Below are 20475 nucleotides of genomic sequence, written 5' to 3' on the forward strand. Positions count from 1 at the left end.
CCTGAAAGTCCCATCTCGTGCGACGGCATTAGCAACAACAGATCCACGCTGTGGTACATGCAGTATGCATTCTAAGTAGAGGTAAGAAACGTCGCCGTGTATTTGCTACGATCTCAACTACAGCATTGCTTCACGTTTCGTTATTTACTAACATTGATGTTGGCTGTAGCCATAATACCTGCACGTGGCTCACCAACTAGAATGCGTTATTTTCATTTTACTACTTACTTATTTAGTTCAAAGGCCTCCTGAAAACCATGAGGGCAATACTAAAATTAAATACCAACGATAATCGCCATTAACACATTAGCACTAGTGCGTGTGTGTGCGTGTGCGTGTGCGTGTGCGTGCGCGTGCGCGCGTGTGCGCGTGCTTGCGTGCGTGCGTGCGTGCGCGCGCATGTGTGTGTGTGCGTGTGTGTGTGTGCGTGTGTGCGTGTGTGTGTGTGTGTGTGTGTGTGTGTGTGTGTGTGTGTGTGTGTGTGTGTGTGTGTGTGTGTGTGTGTGTGTGTGTGTGATGGAACCCCGAGGCACTGGCATTATTGTGTTGTGGCATATTCAAATATGCCTAGCTTACTACTAACCAGAAATATTCATTTCATAATAATAGAAATTGATCCAGAAAATTTTGAAGGACATTCTGTGAATTCCGAAGTGCGTTCAGTGAAAGCCTGTGGCCATTCGACTGGCTATGCTGTGTTTTTTTTTTCATGGCATGACGCGCGCTCTGAAGCTGCAACGAGGCGTGTCTCACGAAGGAGCGTTGCCGCACACGCCGCTGTGCATCAATCTAATCATCTTCAGCATTACTATGAGCGTTACCTGGATTCACATTTTCTACTTACGTCTGCTAACACGTGTTCCAAAGCAGTATCGTTCATAAACCATTTCAATACTTATTAATCAGAGGCGTGAATTAAGTTAGATGGCTGCCCTGAGCTCCTCCCCTGCCTACTCTTCCAGGGAAGTTCTTAATGAATATATCTGATGTTGTCATCTCTTTCAAGAAAAAATCACAGAATATCCACGGAGTGAATGATGATGAGTGGGGCGAAGCATCCGTTCGTCCGTACATATATTCGTCCGTTCGTTCTTGCTTCCGTCCGTCCGCCCGCGCGACCACCCGTGCATCCATCCATGCGTCCCTCCACCTGTCCATGCGTCCGTCCGTGAGTCCGTCCATCCATCTGTCTGACAGTCTGTTCGTGCGCCCGTACGTCCGTACGTCCGCGCGTCTATCCATTCGTCTGTCCGTCTGCTAGTGTTTCTGTCCGTCTGTCTGTGCGTCCATCTAGTGAACATTCCAAGTACCATCTCGCATCCCCTGTGGCACATACTGGGTATGTGCCACTGGTGGTTACGTACTACATACATACATACATACATACATACATACATACATACATACATACATACATACATACATACATACATACATACATACATACATACATATGTCACAGGTCCCGTTAATTCGGGAGGCGATCGCCGGGCTAATTCCAAGGGCCGAGGTATCGGCCCCCCGAACCGCACCACGAAAGCGTGGACAATTTAGAAGTGGTCCTATTTGGTGCGCCAGCGGACGCCGGCTGTGGCCCAAAGAACAAGTCAGAGCCGAGAGTTGATAAACAAACGAAATTATATTCTCAATAATGGCAGATCAAAACAACAAACAAGTATGCACACTCCACAATAGTTGAGCACAATATGTCACCAAACAAACAACGTACTACACAGTACAATCAGCCACACTCGAAACAACGGACACAGACAACAATACGCACTACAATGCAGTCGTATGCATTGAACAACCAAGACACTTAAAGACTGAAAAGATAGGAAACCTATTCAGTCCAAAGTTCTTGGAACAAAAGTCTGGATGATACTCTTCCGAGAATCACTCACTCAAAGTCCAGCGTTGTTGTCGTTCCGCTGCCCTCGAAGTTTCTCTTCCAGGAAACCTCGCCGAAGTTTCTCTTCCAGGAAACCTCACGTCTTCAATTGGCCACTCTCCAAGCTTCAAACTTCTTCGCCGGAAATACGTCGGCTTCACACACGCAGCTGTTGCCACGCGTCTTCGCTCGATAGCGGTAAACACACACTCTTGCCTGTAGCGCGAGTCGTCAACCCTCAGGTGGAAATCATCTTCTTCTCCTGCTTTGTCTCTACGGACAAAACCTTCGCCGACTACACGGCGGAATCCCTACGCGCTCTGGCGCTAACTTCCGTCTTCTCCTGATCTTTCGTCTCGACTGCTCGATTAAATTCCTTCCGCGCGAGATTCCAGAAAGTTCTCATCATTTCGTCGGCGCGATGCGCAGCGAAGGCTGGGGGAAAGGTCGAGACGATACGAGGGCCGTCCGCGACGTATGACTCAACCCGGCGTCACCACGCCCATTTCCATCTAGAAATTTCGAGTGCTTGCTCGGCCGCCGATGTGGGGTAAGGAGGTTCGTCGGCGAGCCCACGCTTCCGAGGGAGAGAGTCGCGCGCCCGGGAGTCTTTGAATGTTTGTTTTCTTTTCTCTCTTTTTTTTATCGTTGACCTCGCGGCGTCACTCCGGCGTTTCGACGCGAGAATTTGGCGGCGCGCCCTTTTTGAGCGCTCGTTCTGTGACACTGCCCCCCACTTTAGGAATATTATCTCATAATATTCAAAACCACACAAACCAGCGCGAACAGTCACCACACACTCTGAAAGACTGTAACGCAAACCGTCACTCATGACACTTCACATTCACAATAGATCACTCAATACAATTTTACAGTACAATTCAATCTCACAACACATAGAATATAGACACAGGTACATGAATACAATACTCCATCACATACTTCAAGCAATACAAATGTACAAAGGTCTGTCTTTACAACAATTGTACCATACTATACATCACATCACCGTAAGAGAAATTTTGATTCACTCGACATACAGTTGTGACACAGGACAACAATCACATTAACTTAACATATAGCACTGTCAAACACACTCCGAATCGACTTCGACACCTATCCGGTGCGTTTCGAGCGGTGCTTGCGCCCTTTTTTGCGGTGCTCTCTCGATCTCTTCTTATTGTTTTTGCTCATTTTGCTCCGGCGACGGTATCTGAGACGGCGTCTCAGCCATCGTTGTCACTTCCGACACTGCTAGCGCGTCATGACGCTCAACCGATCCTGTCCGGTTGTTCACCCGCTTGTTCATGTCACGACATTGGGCCTGGCCGGCCAACTCCGTCACCTTTACACTGTCGGTCGGTTGAGGTCGTGCCGACGTAAGTCCAGCTGCTCGGCACGTGAACTCATTCAACACGATCATCTTCTCATTCGCTGTCTCTTGCGCCGCGGCTTCACCTAGGGCTCTAGTGAGATCCGTCACGGGATGCTCCTCCACTGTATCTCGCGGTCGCTGGGTTGGCGAGGGCTCTATCTTAGGGTCTTCTCCCAAACATCCCGGATCATTCGGTCCTCGTGCCCCGTCGATGTTTCCGATGACAAGGTCGTACAGGGGGGTCGTCATACATAGGGCGGTAACCTTCCCGCTGAAGTACGGGGTTTTCACCTCAATCTCTGCTTCGGGAAGCATCCGAACCATACTGTCAATTAGGCAAACTTGTTTCGGTTTGCCTGTTAACTCACTTCCCCGTACCAAATTTCTCCGCACGATAACAGTGGAGCTGCCGGTATCTCTTAACACCGTAACCTTCTTGCCCGCAACTTTTCCAGGCAGCGTTGGCATTTCCTTCGAAACACCGGTTGGCTGTTTTGTCATTACAGCACCCACAATAGGGATTTTCTCCCCATTTTTCAACTCTACAAATCCGTCGGTGACGGCATTATTATCGGATTTCGGTGCCGCTTGCACACAGGATACCTGGTGAGTTTGACTCGCTCCGTTTCGACATGCGTCTGCTTTGTGCCCAGTCTGACCACACTTAAAAACATTTTACAACCGTAGGACTCGTAAAGTTAGTTCGACAGTTGCTAGCACGATGACCCACTCGGTTACACAGAAAACATCGCGGAATGCTCTCCGGTGCACGCTTCTTTTCTTCGGGAGCCGATTTTTTCGAATCTTCAGGACACTCCTTCTTGACCCTGGCCAAATTAGTTCCTCCTTGCGCTTCCAAGAATTGATCAGCCAATTCGAGCATGCCTTCAAGTGACTCAGCCTTCCTTTCTTTCAAGTACAGTGACAGGCTTGGGTGGCAACTAGTAAGAAATTGTTCTCTAATTAGGAGCTCTCTAAGGTCATCGTACTCCTGCGCTGTCCCTGAAAGTTCAATCCATCTGTCGAAATAATGGAAAAGTCGGGCGGCATACTGCGTAGCCGTCTCCCCATTAGCTGGCTTTCCTGTCCGAAATCTGTCCCGGAATCCTTCCACAGTAAATCTAAATCGCTTCAGCAAAGCTTTTTTTACCTTTGCATAGTTGGCTGCATCGGTCGGCGTCAGCCTACCCTACACACTGAGCGCTTCACCACTCAAGCAAGTACTCAAAGCAGTTGCCCATTGATGTTCCGGCCAATTCTGGCTCCTCGCAATCGTCTCAAATCTGTGAAGGTACGCGTCAAGGTCGTCCTTTCTTTCATCAAACGCTACGAGCAGCTTGCTTGGATTCAAGCGGAAGCCATGGTGTTCCCGTTCACTGCTTTCAACTCTAGCTTGGACGGTAGTTTCACTTCGCTGTTGCAAACGGAGCCGCTCGAGTTCCATCTCGTGCTGCCGCTGCCGTTCTCTTTCTTCTCTTTCTTCTTTCAGCTGTCGCTCCTTTGCCTCTCTTTCTTCTCTCGCCCTCTTAGCGGCCAGCTTTTCTCTCTCCAGCTCCAACTTCAACTGCTGCTCTATTTCTTCTTTCAGCTGTCGCTCCTTTGCCTCTCTTTCTTCTTTCGCCATTTCAGCGGCCAGCCTTTCTCTCTCCAACTCAGCTGCTTTTTCTTCCTTGGCCCTCTCAGCTGCCAACCTCTCTCTTTCCACCGCCTCTTTTTCCTTCTGGCTTACCCACTTCCGTAGTTCGATGCCAGAAAGACCCATCTTCTCACCAAGAGCGACTAACTTTTCAAGATCCATTGTGTCTCGCAAATAAAGTCTTGCCGCGTCTAAAAAGTATCTGCCTAAATCAATCTATCGGAACACTCTCCTGCACTCGTTAACGAGAACACTGAACAACACACAAAATCGTTCCGATAGCACTATCAACAACTCGGGGCTCTTTCTCACTTCTTTGGACACACTGTGCACAAAAAGGTCCTGTCGCGGACGCCAGCTTAATTGTCACAGGTCCCGTTAATTCAGGAGGCAATCGCCGGGCTAATTCCAAGGGCCGAGGTATCGGCCCCCCGAACCGCACCACGAAAGCGGGGACAATTTAGAAGTGGTCCTATTTGGCGCGCCAGCGGACGCCGGCTGTGGCCCAAAGAACAAGTCAGAGCCGAGAGTTGATAAGCAAACGAAATTATATTCTCAATAATGGCAGATCAAAACAACACACAAGTATGCACACTCCACAATAGTTGAGTACAATATGTCACCAAACAAACAACGTACTACACAGTACAATCAGCCACACTCGAAACAACGGACACAGACAACAATACGCTCTACAATGCAGTCGCATGTATTGAACAACCAAGACACTTAAAGACTAAAGAGATAGGAAACCTATTCAGTCCAAAGTTCTTGGAACAAAAGTCTGGATGATACTCTTCCGAGAATCACTCACTCAAAGTCCAGCGTTGTTGTCGTTCCACTGCCCTCGAAGTTTCTCTTCCAGGAAACCTCGCCGAAGTTTCTCTTCCAGGAAACCTCACGTCTTCAATTGGCCACTCTCCAAGCTTCAAACTTCTTCGCCGGAAACACGTCGGCTTCACACACGCAGCTGTTGCCACGCGTCTTCGCTCGATAGCGGTAAACACACACTCTTGCCTGTAGCTCGAGTCGTCACCCCTCAGGTGGAAATCATCTTCTTCTCCTGCTTTGTCTCTACGGACAAAACCTTCGCCGACTACACGGCGGAATCCCTACGCGCTCTGGCGCTAACTTCCGTCTTCTCCTGATCTTTCGTCTCGACTGCTCGATTAAATACCTTCCGCGCGAGATTCCAGAAAGTTCTCATCATTTCGTCGGCGCGATGCGCAGCGAAGGCTGGGGGAAAGGTCGAGACGATACGAGGGCCGTCCGCGACGTATGACTCAACCCGGCGTCACCACGCCCATTTCCATCTAGAAATTTCGAGTGCTTGCTCGGCCGCCGATGTGGGGTGAGGAGGTTCGTCGGCGAGCCCACGCTTCCGAGGGAGAGAGTCGCGCGCCCGGGAGTCTTTGAATGTTTGTTTTCTTTTCTCTCTTTTTTTTATCGTTGACCTCGCGGCGTCACTCCGGCGTTTCGACGCGAGAATTTGGCGGCACGCCCTTTTTGAGCGCTCGTTCTGTGACAACATACATACATACATACATACTGTTGCGAAAGACGGCGACGCCAACACGGTCCCGAAGGCGCCACTGCTTCCAACTCCGCAGGGAAGGTCACCAGCCGTTTGGTAGCGTATGTTTCTCAGCTCGCGACTGCTTCTGGGCAGAGCTGATAAGACGAGCGGACGAGACGAGGGTGAGTTAAACAAGGTTTATGTACAGCATATATACAGAGGCGTTAGAAATTCGGCACTGGGCCGACAGAGACTCGAAGAGCCAAGCTCTCCTCTCTAACACATAGGTCTGCTCTCAAACGGGTCCGTTCTGACACACATGTCAGCTTTCACCTAGGACCGCCGATCGCGACGCGCCGCAGGGCTTCTTTTATATGCACCGGGTCCAACTCAAATGTCCAACCAGAAGCGCCGCTGGTCGTCAGGGCAGACTCCTCCAATGGGGTCGCCGCTGGGCCGCGTCAGACCCCCAGACATGAAGACGCCGGTTGTTTACTCGACGGGCTCGCTTCCACGTGCGCTGACTCACTGCACGTGGGCGCCAGAAAGGCGCCGCGCGTGTTTACGCCGTTGAGTGGTTCGCGTCAGGCGGACTGCGGGCTGGCCTTGACACAGATTGCCTTTTCCAGAGGCACGAACGTTCGTTGTCGACTCGCAGGCATAACAGCACCCCCGCCGCCAGACAATGCGCCGAAAAGACGAGCTGCTTCCACGGGGCTCGGATGACAGGCGCGCTCGTTCGCCAGGTCCCTCCAGGTTCGCCTCCAGGGCCATGGGGAGAATGCAGCTCCAGACTCTGTTCCAGGAACACATCCCATTCTTGAGGACGGATCCCACACTGGCTTTTCACCACAACGTGTCGACCAGCTTCACTCGTCTCTTCTGACTATCTTTGGTTTCAGCACTTGTCGATGGTTCTGCAACTTGCTAAGAACGGTTCGACAACAGACAACACACGACACAAGCAAGTGCCCTCGGTCACCCGACAGAACACCAGACAAAGTATAGTTCAACATATACCTAGCTACGTGTCTATCTGAATTTCCTTCCCTCTACATCAAGAGGCACATGTGGGACACAAGACTCTTAAAATGACAACTCAATTTTTTCCCACGTACCACAACGTAACGAATTAGAATACAACAAAAATGGCTCGTTGAGATCACTATGAACGAGAACGCTCAGCCCAGGTCGTGATGAGGTCAAAATTTTGCCCCGAATCGCCAGCGAGAAACCGAAAGGTTGAGAAGGTACTAGCTAGAACGCACTGCTCAATGCACCTGCATTAGCGTTTAGCTTTCCCTTTTTTTTTGATGGCGAACGTCAAAGTTGCGCTGTGGAGCAACATGCTCCATCTCAGTAACCGGCCACTTTTAGGCGACGATACCTATGCGGTACCAAGAGCGGCTCACACTTGCGACGTTGCACAGGGGAACAACGATACGGCTTGCTACGGATTGACTCCTCACCGCTTAGCTCGATATCGTGTTCGATCACCCTCGTGTTTCCGGGGCGGTCCGAAAACACGTCTTGAAACTCGGAAACAATCCTTCTCATGTCCTCCTTCCGGACTTCACTTAACCTAGGCTCTAGGTTTATCTGCTCCCAGATTACTTTCGATCCCCCTTCGATTACCTCACTAGAACTCAAAACTTCCGCCCCCTCTTCCTCTGAAGCATTCAACAGCTGATTTACGACCGCTTGATGTTGAACGTAGGGTTTCATCAAGTTGTAAATTTTGTTCTGCCGCCTTCCTAATTTCACCTCATAATTGGTATCGGAAAGCTTCGATATCACTTTGGCGGGCCCTTCCCAATGAATCTCAAGCTTGTTCCTTTTGGACGGCTGCAGCAGCATTACCTGATTATCAACTTCAAAAGCGCGCTTCTTCACCGATTTGTCGTTGTACTCTTTCGACAACACTTGTGAAACTTTCATGTGGCTTTCCACTTGCGCTTTAATCGAGAGGTCCGCACGCTGCTCTCGAATGGGCGTCTCTCGATCATCCCTCGACAGCTCGCTCCAACTTTCCGCTACAGGCGAGAGCGTTGCAACCCTCTCGCTCTGACTCAATGGCGCCATGTCGTCTCCCCCTACGCATACCGCGCCGGTCGCTTCGGCGACGGGCCGCTCGAGTGACTGCTCCCATGACTCACACGGAAAATTTCCTTTCTGGGGTTCCGTCGACCCGCCGACAAGGTCACTTGAGAGTTCACCGCATTGAACAAGGTCAAGCTTCCGCGAAAGCTTCCGCGCTTGCGATCGCGTGAGGGCCATGCACGCTAAGTTGGGGAAGAACGATTTGCCCTGCTCTTTGAGAAGCTGCTCTGAGTTGTTGGAGAAAAGATAAGGAAAACGATCATTTAGCGCGGCAGACACAGCCGCTTCGGTGCGAGGCTTACCGAACGGGCCTTCAATGACAACCGTGGCGATTGGTAAGCGAACACTCTGCTCCTCGGCGACTTGCCTGATCCACGCGCATTCTCCTGTAAAGTCATCCGGAGACACCAATGAAGGATGGACAACGTCCATGGTTGCCGCTGAGTCTCTAAGTGCTCGGCACGTTTTCTCATTCACCATAATTTCTTGGAGATACGGCTCCAACAACAACATGTTTTTTTCTGATTCTCGGATCGTTGCGAAGGCAAACTTTTCCTGGCAGTTTCTCGCGATGTGTCCTTCCTTTTTGCAGTTGTAGCAGATTAGCGGCTTCCGTTTGTTTTCCGATTCAAATGCCTGTGTGGTAGAAACCTCACTCGATTTCTCCGCTTCTGTTTGCCCTTCCCCTACACTGTCCTTCGTAAGAGACGGGTCCTTCTTGAAATTACGGTGCGGAGCGGGTCTCCGTTGATCAGGTTTCTTTGAAAAGCCCTCTTTTCTCTCATCCTTTTCAACGCGCACTGCCCTGCTGTGCAACTTTCGACGAGTATAATACTCCTCAGCTAACTCTGCTGCCTTGTTTAGCTGTACTTCACCAAGTTTGTCCTGCAGCCAAAGTTTCACATCCTCCTCGATGCAGCGGTAGAATTGCTCCAATGCAACGCATTCCACCACTTTATCGCGGTCGTCATAAACACCTTCGCCCTTGAGCCATTCAATTAAATCGGCTTTAAGACGAAACGCGAAGTCAACGTGTGACTCATTCCCCTTTTTAGCATACCGGAACCTTTGCCTGAAAGCCTCGGGTGACAACTTATAACGTCTTAAGAGCACTTCCTTAACCTCGTCATAGCTCTCAAACGCTTCCCTCGACAAGCAAGTTATCGCGTCGGACACTTCGCCGGGAAGAAGAGCTAACAGGTTCCGCGCCCAAAGAGACCGCTCTAAAGCGTTTCGCTCACAGACGTGTTCAAACTTGACGAGATACTTCGCCATGTCCTCGCCTACAACGAACGGTGGCAGTTGGTCCAGAACTCTAAAACCGCTGACCTGAATCGTCGGAGAAGCCACGCTAGGCGCCTGCGAACACTGTAGGATTGCCAATTCTATTCGTTTCAACTCGAGGCGCTCCTGTCTCTCCGCTACCTCACGTTCACGAACTTCTCGCCTTTCGCCCTCCTCGCGGCGTGCTTTGATATCCACCCAGGCCTCATCGACTTCCTCAGCCGACACTCCCTCATCCTTCATGATCTCAAGGATCGCTTGCTTTCGTTTCGCACGGCCCAAGGTAATGCCGAGTTCCTCACAAATTTCAATGAGTTCCTTCACTTTAAGGTTCTCCATCGTTCACACTAGCCTCTTGCTGTTTGCCCCTGTTAAGAATTTACTTGCCGTACCCACTATAAGTCTACTAGCAAGACGCGCAAGCAATTTTTCACACTCCCGTGTTTACCCCCTCCGCATTAACTTTGGTTTCAAAGCACTTCGACTTTGCTTGAAACAATCAAAGCTCACTTCAATGCTTCACACAGCCCTTTTCTAAACTACTACAACCTGAGCTAGAGTAGTCTGGTGAACTGAGGGGAAAACATCAGGCACTCACCGCATCGATGTCGCTGACGCCGGCCGATCCCGCAGCTGCCAACCACTGTTGCGACGCGCGCCTCCGACGACGTTACGAAGGGCGCCTCGAAATCTCACCGCTGCAACCACTGTTTCGAAAGACGGCGACGCCAACACGGTCCCGAAGGCGCCACTGCTTCCAACTCCGCCGGGAAGGTCACCAGCCGTTTGGTAGCGTATGTTTCTCAGCTCGCGACTGCTTCTGCGCAGAGCTGATAAGACGAGCGGACGAGACGACGGTGAGTTAAACAAGGTTTATGTACAGCATATATACAGAGGCGTTACAAATTCGGCACTGGGCCGACAGAGACTCGAAGAGCCAAGCTCTCCTCTCTAACACATAGGTCTGCTCTCAAACGGGTCCGCTCTGACACACATGTCAGCTTTCACCTAGGACCGCCGATCGCGACGCGCCGCAGGGCTTCTTTTATATGCACCGGGTCCAACTCAAATGTCCAACCAGAAGCGCCGCTGGTCGTCAGGGCAGACTCCTCCAATGGGGTCGCCGCTGGGCCGCGTCAGACCCCCAGGCATGAAGACGCCGGTTGTTTACTCGACGGGCTCGCTTCCACGTGCGCTGACTCACTGCACGTGGGCGCCAGAAAGGCGCCGCGCGTGTTTACGCCGTTGAGTTGTTCGCGTCAGGCGGACTGCGGGCTGGCCTTGACACAGATTGCCTTTTCCAGAGGCACGGACGTTCGTTGTCGACTCGCAGGCATAACAATACATACATACATACATACATACATACATACATACATACATACATACATACATACATACATACATACATACATACATAAATACATACATACATACATACATACATACATACATACATACATACATACATACATACATACATACATACATACATACATACATACATACATACATACATACATACATACATACATACAAGGCATGGACAGACCCACGCCTTAAGGAGCTTCTCCCCTAAAATGTCTTTACTGGTTTGCAACCACTTATAAATCGGATTCGGAGGTTTTACATCAAAAGGCACTAAAAATAGTACCAACTATGTGAGATATTGGTGTTAAAGAGCATTGACACCACGATTGAGAAAGCTAATTCTAGACTGCGGGACTCATGAGTCGATTCACTCGGACTCGCAATGAGCCGTGAGTTTCCGTCTGAGTGAGTCCGGTTGAAGGAAATTTTCGTGAGCCGGAGTCCGAGTGAGCCCCAAGAGCAAAACATTTTTCTCGGGTGAGTCTGAGTGAACTCCACAATTTTCTCCAATCTATAATTATGTGATTGCTGAGAGTGTGTGAAGGGGTATGGATGGACGGACGGTAGGACGCATCGGCTGTGCCATCACGTGAGTGCTGAGAGAGTGCGAGGGGGAGCGGCCCCAGATGTGGTGGAAAAACTGCTGCCATGCGCCGCTGGGGCATTTCGTGATTAAGCACAGAAATTCGGGTGAGTTTTAGACGAGTTTCATACCAGAAATTCGGGCCAGATCCATGCCACTGTGGATCTCGTGATTGATGAGAGGGGTTTAGGGGGAGAGGCCACAGCTGGGCTCGTTTCAGGGCAGGAACGGACGAATGTTTGGACACCGCGAGTATGAGTTATTAAAGGCTTTTGCTTTAATAATTGTTCACCTATAGAGAGGCGCGAGTGAAACGAACTCCAAATAAAACTGGATGATGCGCCACACGCAGGTAACGTTACTTCTGTTGCTCAGGCTAAAGTTTACCGCCACCAGACGTACACGTTGGCGCGCGAAAATGCTTAATTATGATAACAGGTAAGCTAATAAAATTAACAAATTTTCCACGCAGATTTCAAGTAAGCTAGCATGTGATTCCACACTCTCGCTGCATGTAAACGCGTACTCTCAACAAGCACTTGTGCTATAGGGCTGAAAACTGACTATTTAAAATAAATAAAAGTATGGATAAATTAAGGTGCTTGTTATTTATGTCAAATTTCTAATATTTATCACCGTATATCATATTCTCTAGCTTACGCGTCAGCTAAAGTGTATGATACTGCGAGGCACACGCCGGTTGAGTGCTTGCTGTTATGTTTAGCTGAAGCACCAGTCTAGCGCTCTAGGCTTAGTTAAAAAAGAGCAGCGTTACGAACGCATGTTGTCAACCTTAACGATCTCACTGACGCAGTAACTATAGTGGTTCTTACGCAACATTCTACAACCTTTTACATCGCTGAAGCTCTGGCTAAACGCATCAGCCGAGTACCGTTTCGTGGCGGAACGAGACGGCTTCCTTTGCGCGACCGTCTTGGCCGCGTTGGGACCTCCATTCTTCTCAATACATTTGTCTTTCCTGCTAGGCGCGTAATCTTGAAGGCCGAGGTAGCAGGGGTGCGCAACGTTCGCTTACGGGACCGGACAAGCTCTCCGCGTCTGTCAAGATAAGAGGACAGCGTCACCTCTCGTCGAAATCAGTCCAGTGTGAAGAAACGGGCAATCCCATGAATTTCGTTACTCTTAATTGAAGTTCGTTTTTCTTTCTCTAATCTACGGCGCGCCCGTGACATTTGCGGCGCTCGTAGATTCGCTTCTCTTTTTTTTTCCGGGAACAGACTGCGCAAGAATTAATCAACTATTGCTTTTTTCTTTGATTACACTGAATAATTATAACTGCCTATTTTGTCCTCCGTCGTAAATTTTTTTTAAAGGAAGGGGGGGGGGGGCGCTTGAAGTATGTTTTTATATATAAATGAAAGATGCGAGAGAAACCTCTCTGGTAGGAAAGCAAGTGAATTGGTAAAAAAGGAATGACAGCCCGTCTATACTACGCATTCTAGTCCGTTCACTGCCGAAGTAATGCAATGACTACAAGATTCCTTCACGCCATGCCCATGTCAAAACATGCAGGCAACTTCAACCTCTTGTAAAAGCAAGAAACAGAAACGGAATCAGGACAACCACTTCAAAATAAGTTTTTTTAGAAGACAGGCTGCCGTGAGAACACTAGTTTTCGTTGGTGCCTGCCACAAATCACTGGTTTTATTTTTCAAAGTATGATATAATGTGGTTTATTTTTGTTTAGTCAATCGATGGTCATGGTTGATGAATAACAATCTATTGAACAATATTTCCGGAAGAGTTTCGTAAGGGCAGTTCACAGGAATTCAAACGTAACTTCTTAAGGCAAAGAACATTCCACGTACTCTTATTTCCAACAAATCCAGTCCATGACAGAGCAAGTTTTATTGCAACGTTCACGTTGGAACCAACTTTATTTTTAGTGGCCACTTAGGCAGTGACATAATTCGATGTTCGCAAGAAATACCGCAAATCATTGAACTGCAATACTGTTAATATGTATTTGTTTCTGTTGTTTAAAGTCTGACCCTTACTCTCGAGCTGTAAAGATAGTGCTACAGAACGAGTGCATACCAGGGCTACATACATGCATACATAGTATGTACAAAAAGTAATGTCCGTGAATTGATAGAAAAAATGTTTTATGAAAACGTTACAACTGATTAGACAGTTTTGAAGTAGGCTCTTCCTCCAGCGACACATCATTTTCAGCAAGAATTGCGGGCGCCCATGTTATCACTGTAGACCTCCTCTGCAGAGTCCTTTAAAGCCTTGCTTCAAGTCTCTTTGGCGTTGTCTCTTTGTCAACAGCCCCAAATCGACATTATTGGCATTCCGACAAACTGTCATTATCATGTGCTGCCTTAATGATAGGAAAAGTTTAGACTATGGGCATGTCATGTTTTACACGAAAGTTGATGCTATTACTTCGTTCCAACGAGCACAGTATTACGGCTTGCATGACATTTGAAAACAAGGTGTACGGTAAAGCCCTTCCTTACCCTCCCGGTGGTTGCAGACTGCTGAGAGAGCGTGCGTGCGAGTATGCATGCGTCAGTGAATTTCGCCCTCCAATTCCAACCGGGTCAGATACGCTGCGGCACACAGTCACTTCACAATATGATCCCTAAATTACGTTATGGACCACCTGTGTACGTGCGTATGTGCACACATACATACGTACATGCATACATACATACATACATACATACATACATACATACATACATACATACATACATACATACATACATACATACATACATACATACATACATACATACATACATACATACATACATACATACGTGCGTGCGTGCGTGCATGCGTGCTTACAAACGCTGTCACAGCATTTACGACAAAGAAATCGCTCAGAAGTATGAACCACGTTTCATAGAAACAGCCAAAGTAATCGCCCTAGCGGGATCGTACCACTCGACCGAGACAGGAAAAAGCATGGCCGCATTGATTAAAGCTAGCTACCAGCGTCGATATATCGGACCAAAAAACTTGTAGCTCCATCTCGCGTCTTTAAGTATTCTTTGCTTATCGCTGCTTCAAGCGAAGGGTGCCATTAAGGCGGATTCAAGGAGGCAATAGATGGGAGCGTGGCAGTGGGTGAAAAGAGAAGCGGGAAAGGCGGCAGGTGGAAAGGACTCACTGGGGTAATTCATTATGAGTGCGATAAAACCATAGAAAAAGAAAGCCTTACGCTTAAACAATTTACGGCTTAGCTATTAAACGAAATGATATACAGCTTTTGCAAAAAAAGAAGTGAAGCACTCTATTTTATTCTTATAGGGAAAGAACATCTCGGACATCCTTTCCTTGTGATAATTTGATTCGATCCAAACGCTTGTGGGGCATGTCGGGGTTTTCCAGCTAAATCCTTCGTTCACATTCATGTTAAAAGCTTTTCATATGAATGCCCAGTGTTGTTTTTACCGCCATGCACCACTTTTTGTTCCCGAAAAGCGTTGTCATTAATTAATCTCAAACAGGTGAAGTTCGTTTGCCTTCGACTAGTTCATCAGGTAGCGAAGTTTACAGTGAGCTGAAGCAATGCCATCGGTAAACAACAATTGTGCACGTGTCTGTAGGGAACATGGATGAACACAGGCGCAGGAGGGAGGGAGTCAGTACTGAAAATGCAGAGAAGTTAACGATGCAGACTGATTTTGGCTGGCTATAATTGAATAAGTTCAGACCTTTTCACGTGTCATAAGCACGATATAATTGAGACACGCTGCAGTGGAAACGTCTAATAAAATGGACAACCTGGGGTTATTTAGCGTATACTTTCATGTAAGTACAAAGGTGTTTCTTCATTTCTCTTCCATCGAAATAAGGCCGTCATTGCCAGGAATCAAAGGCACGTTCTTAAGCTTGGCAGCGGTACACTTTAGCAGGTAAAGTTCTTCGCTGAAGACAATGTGCCACTTTTCGTTAATTTGATTGTAAAAACACGCTGCTTGCAGTTTTCTTTTTCTTAACGAGATAATTGACATGATATCAATGATGATGTGTCCGCTGTTTTAGTGACCTCCAACTTAGATACCAGGACAGTAAAGGGCTCTGAAAGAAATTTCGAATTAACTTTTTTAGATCTGTCATCATCTTCGACCGTCATAAATCACAATAGTGCACATGAGCTCATACAGTACACAAATTGACATATTACATTACTTGTGAGCGCAAAGTTTTTGGTGTGACACTGATTAGCAGTGCCCAAAATCTTAAAGTACAAAAAAGGGGTGGGGGGTGGGAATGGGTGAAGAAGGACTGGTGCCTCAACTGCGTTGTATGTGGGCTCGACGCCACGGTGTTATCACCGACAGTGTTCTAGGCAAGCCACGGGTGCTGCGAAAGAGGTGTCTGCGTACATCGTACTTCCCTCCACTCTACAATCCCATGCATCTGAATTTGAAGGTGACGCCAGATACCGAAGGCAGTAAGTCTAAATATGCATGAGAATGTTCTGCACTATTTTAAGCGACGACTGTCGAAGAGTCATGCTGCTCTTATTCTTACGTGTACTTCCCGTGCTATGCAAGTGTAGATGGGCAAATGATGCTAATCCTACAATGAACAATGGATGCCCATGTTCGCCCAATGCCCACCCTGCATCTATAAAAGTGAAAAAATATGCTTTTTATAAGCGCAATTGTTGTAGTCTGTAAACTCCCAGCAGATGTGGCATTCGCCCAGTAGAAGGGCAGACCTCCACGTCCCATCGTTTCGCGCACAAAATAAAGACAGAAATTTTTCTCGCTACACTTTGAGCAGAGGTAATGGTGCACTTCTTGGGAACAAACTTCACGAACGAATAATACTTCGGCGTTTTTGTTGAGTCCCTGCACCCGTAGTGTCCCTTCCGTATGGCGAGCCATTCTTTCTATTCCATCATCTCTTGCCTTCCCAATTCTCTCGCGCGGGCCAAATCAGAGTACACCCAAATCCTCCGAGTTAATTGTTTGTGTTGTAAGGAACCGTGTTTCTCCATTAGAATTCTGATGTAGAAAAGATGCAGTATTGTGAACTGTATTATAAGGAACGCAATCAGTACCTTAGATCCTGGTAAAAAAGGAAGTGGAGTGCAAAAACGGAAATTTACTGAGGTTTAGTTATTGCAGATATCATTCACGCTGCACTTCTAATAATTTCCGTTCGCAGTTTTACTCATGATTTTGACTGCGGCCAGTTCTGACGAAAATTTGGCAGGGCGCAGTAGATCACTGCTGGACAGTGGCTTCAAAAGCACGTGAATATGAAAAACAAACGAAAACACCACAAACAGTTTTTTTTTTTTATTCTACATCTTCCGCCTGTCAGTTCTATCAACACTCTTCTTGCTTCTTCTAACTGGTTGCGATCATGTAGAAAGCTCGTCGTCTTATAAATAGCATTAAACGCGTAGAAAGACAAGTAGCGAAAGCGTTAATGAAAGTTTTAAGGCAGCAATAAAGCTCACTTATGGTTGTTTCTTTTTATTTATTTTCTCTCCCTGCACCGTTCGTTCAAGCACGTCGAAAGGATCCGAACTAAGACAAGGCAACGTATGCGGGCAATAAAAAGTGGTGTTTTTCTTTTTTTATTTTCCGTCTTTCGTTTCCTTTCTCTCTCTCGCTCTCTCTCGCAAGCTCGGCATGCCGCGTGTGGTGCTCGCCCAGGGAGAGTGCTGTAGCTGTCTCGCACTTGATGTAGTGTCGCAATACCCGTGTCGAAGGGTGCCTTTGGGCACTGTTAAGTTATTCCGAACAATGGCCCTTGGCCGAGCGTTCTCGAAGAAGCAGCTGTCCGTGTCTCTCCTGCTGACGTACAACACCACAAATTACGAGCTCGCGGAATTTCACTCTGCGCGGCCAGGCGACCACCGCTCGCGCCTTCGGGGAGGCCCTCCACGGGCTCTCCGTGCTGGGGCGTCGCCTTCGCCTCGTCACCTCCGCCGCGTCGGGTGATGAGAAAAGCTCCGTAGAATAAGGGCGGCCAGAGGAAAAGCAGGCCAGCGAAAATGATTCTTGCGAAAAGATTTCGACAGGTGCTCTCACTGTCTTTTTTCCCCCTGTTTTCTTTCCCTCTTTCGCTCTTAACTTTCATGTGCACTCGTGACATTCCTTTTTGTATTGTGTTTAAGTTATACCACTCAATCGCCTGAGAGCAGGGATTTGTGAGATGCTCGTGTACTTTGAAGCCAAAGTAAAAAAAAAGTAAAAATTGAAGTTGGCACATGCGGCGCCACACGGCTCGGTGGATGGCAAGACGGTCATTCAGACCCTGTCCTTCGACGGGTTAGTTCAATAATAACTTACTCGCTCTGAGCAGGCGAAACTGTAGAAAAAAAACACGCGTTTTGCGAAGATTACTGAGGTGGCGTTCATATTGTTCCTGTTCTCTTCTGTGTGTTTTAAAGCGTGCGCTGCGTTAACCCTACCGGCTTCGTTCTTACAAGAGGTCCGCCTTGTTATTCTAACGAAAATGAGGTGTAAGTTAGGTTTGAAGTATACAGGGGTATTAATATACATCTGTGGTCACTAGATGTGCGCGCACGCCTAACAGTATCAGCGGAATTTTAGTCGCGTGGTGAGGACGTCGATGAATGAAGCAGTCAGCGTGTTCAAGGCTAAACTCTTTATTTGGGAGGAGAACCTGTTCCCGGGAAATGAAAATGTTAAGTATAAGCAATACACACTGTACACTGTCGTCGTTTATGAAAGGGAATACGCGAGCGCGTGGCATGAGCACTGCGGCAGCTGCCTATGGCCGTCGGCTTTTGGCGCCATCTGTTGGCTAACAAAATAACAAATCATGGTCGTTAGACAAGCGCTGCTAGGTAACGCTGTCGATAAGATCTGACAACGAATGGTGCCGCCGAAAGCGGAAGCGCTTTCTTCAGCATTCGGTCGATGTTGCTGCAGGCATTCGCTGCAGAGCGCAGGCCAAACTCTTGCGTGTTCCCTTCATAAAAGACGACAGCGTACACTGAAAGTCACGTGACAAGCGTCGGCTGTTGTGTAATATGACAAGCGGAAAAGCGCGTCGGCTTTCATACATTTGCTATCCATGGTTCTAGCGTTATCGCTGGTAGCTGTGTAAGCTCTTGAATAAACTAAACTGTTCACCTCTGGCGCGCAGTCTTAAAAAAATCACCTTAAATAATCCTGGAGCTTCTGAAACATTATGGCGTAATTTCCGCCGAGCACTGATAACAAGTTTTACAAGTGAAACTCAAATACGTAAAAAAACACATGGCATAATATTATAAACGAAAGACTCAGGTGCCCGGGAACCCCAGCTGGGGCTCACAAATCGCTGCAAACAGACACAGCTTGCAAACAGACCCTAATTTGACCTACTTAGAGCACTTTAGCTTAATGACTGAAACCTAGGTCAGTTGCTGGCACTACTTGAACATATTTCAACACCTTCTTCTCTTGTGTACGCGTGGTCGCGCGCTGTAATAAATTATGTTCAAGTACTTTCGCTTAAACTTCAAGGGAGGCTATGCATAGACCATCAGTATATTAACGAAGGCGTTATTTGCTCTAAGACGTGAGTCTTTGATACTCGTTGTATATGGCCTAAAAGATAGGGGAAATGGCAATTAGCACTACCATTAACCACCATTTCTGTCCGGACATTTCAATCATTTCAATGATGGGCTTCATTGCGCAGCGCTGCCTTATAAAAACGAACAGAAATGTTCCCTCAAGGGTGTTCTAGCGCCCATAGAAACAATGACATTGTCTCTGTTAATGTATATGGAGTAACTGTGCAGCTTTTATAATGATAGACGGATAAGTTAACAACTTAGCAAGCAATATATAAAATTGATTACAGTGCTCCGACTTCATCTAAAGTCAATCTGATGATCTAATATTGCATTCAACAGTTTGACAACATCTCCCGAGTAAATTAAAGGTACTAACGGGAGCGTGTATCTCCAGAAGTATGACATGACAATAGTACGCGAACGATGATAAACGTTCTGTACAAATTACAGATGGTCCCTTCTTCCAGTGCATGCAGGTGGTATTCAAGATTACCTTTGATTTGGAGTCCGTCAGAGGTGACCAACTGCACTCCTCAGTATTGACTATGCAACTTACGCAGGCTGCGCGAAAATTTCGAGCAATATAATGCAAATTGTTTTCGAAAATTATTTCTGTAACATATTCTCGACATAAGTTCACAGGGCTGCCTCGGATTGGTTGAAACTCTCCACTCCTCAGTTTTTCCTAGGTGAGAATCACGCGCTTCAGACTCAAGAAGCTCGCAAGGTCAGAAACTAAACCAACCAGTGCCGGGAGCAAAAACTTCCTGTTGGAGATACTTAGCAAAGAGCAGCGTATAGCCGGATGTTTGTAGAAAGACGTGACAGCAGCCGATCTTGGACAAGGCGCGCCTGCTTCCTTGAATGCCGAGATAAATGCACCACCAGGAGGAAGTGAGCCCTAATGAAGCCTTTGCATCACGCGCAATGTTTTCTTCAAGCGGTGATCTCGCACTTAAAAGAAGCTCCGTATAAGGCCAAGAAGTCACGTGGTATATTGTGACGCACCAGGTGCACGAAACTTCTGCTCTACTAAGTTATGTTTGGATGGAGATTCTAAACGTTCGCTTCCTACTTGAACCTCATGTCTCGGAAACTTCAGAGGCCACCCATTAAAAAATGCGTGGCTACAAGAAACATTTTCTCGCTCCTTCGCTTGCAAAGAAGCTTCTTAAGTACCCTTGT

The 20475-nt window shown here is 47.7% G+C and overlaps 1 protein-coding gene across 1 annotated transcript in view; it reads right to left on the reverse strand.

Annotated features, from left to right (window-relative positions):
* The window catches only part of LOC142814695 (lachesin-like), a 295460-nt gene extending 275492 nt beyond the window's left edge, over positions 1–19968 (reverse strand). The window contains exon 1 of the mRNA XM_075893875.1: positions 19784–19968. The gene's annotated coding sequence lies outside the window, so the exon portion shown is untranslated. The remainder of the gene's footprint in view (positions 1–19783) is intronic.
* Between the last annotated feature and the right edge of the window lie 507 nt (positions 19969–20475).

Source organism: Rhipicephalus microplus, chromosome 1 (assembly GCF_043290135.1).
Source record: "Rhipicephalus microplus isolate Deutch F79 chromosome 1, USDA_Rmic, whole genome shotgun sequence".
NCBI classification, from domain to species: Eukaryota; Metazoa; Arthropoda; class Arachnida; order Ixodida; family Ixodidae; genus Rhipicephalus; species Rhipicephalus microplus.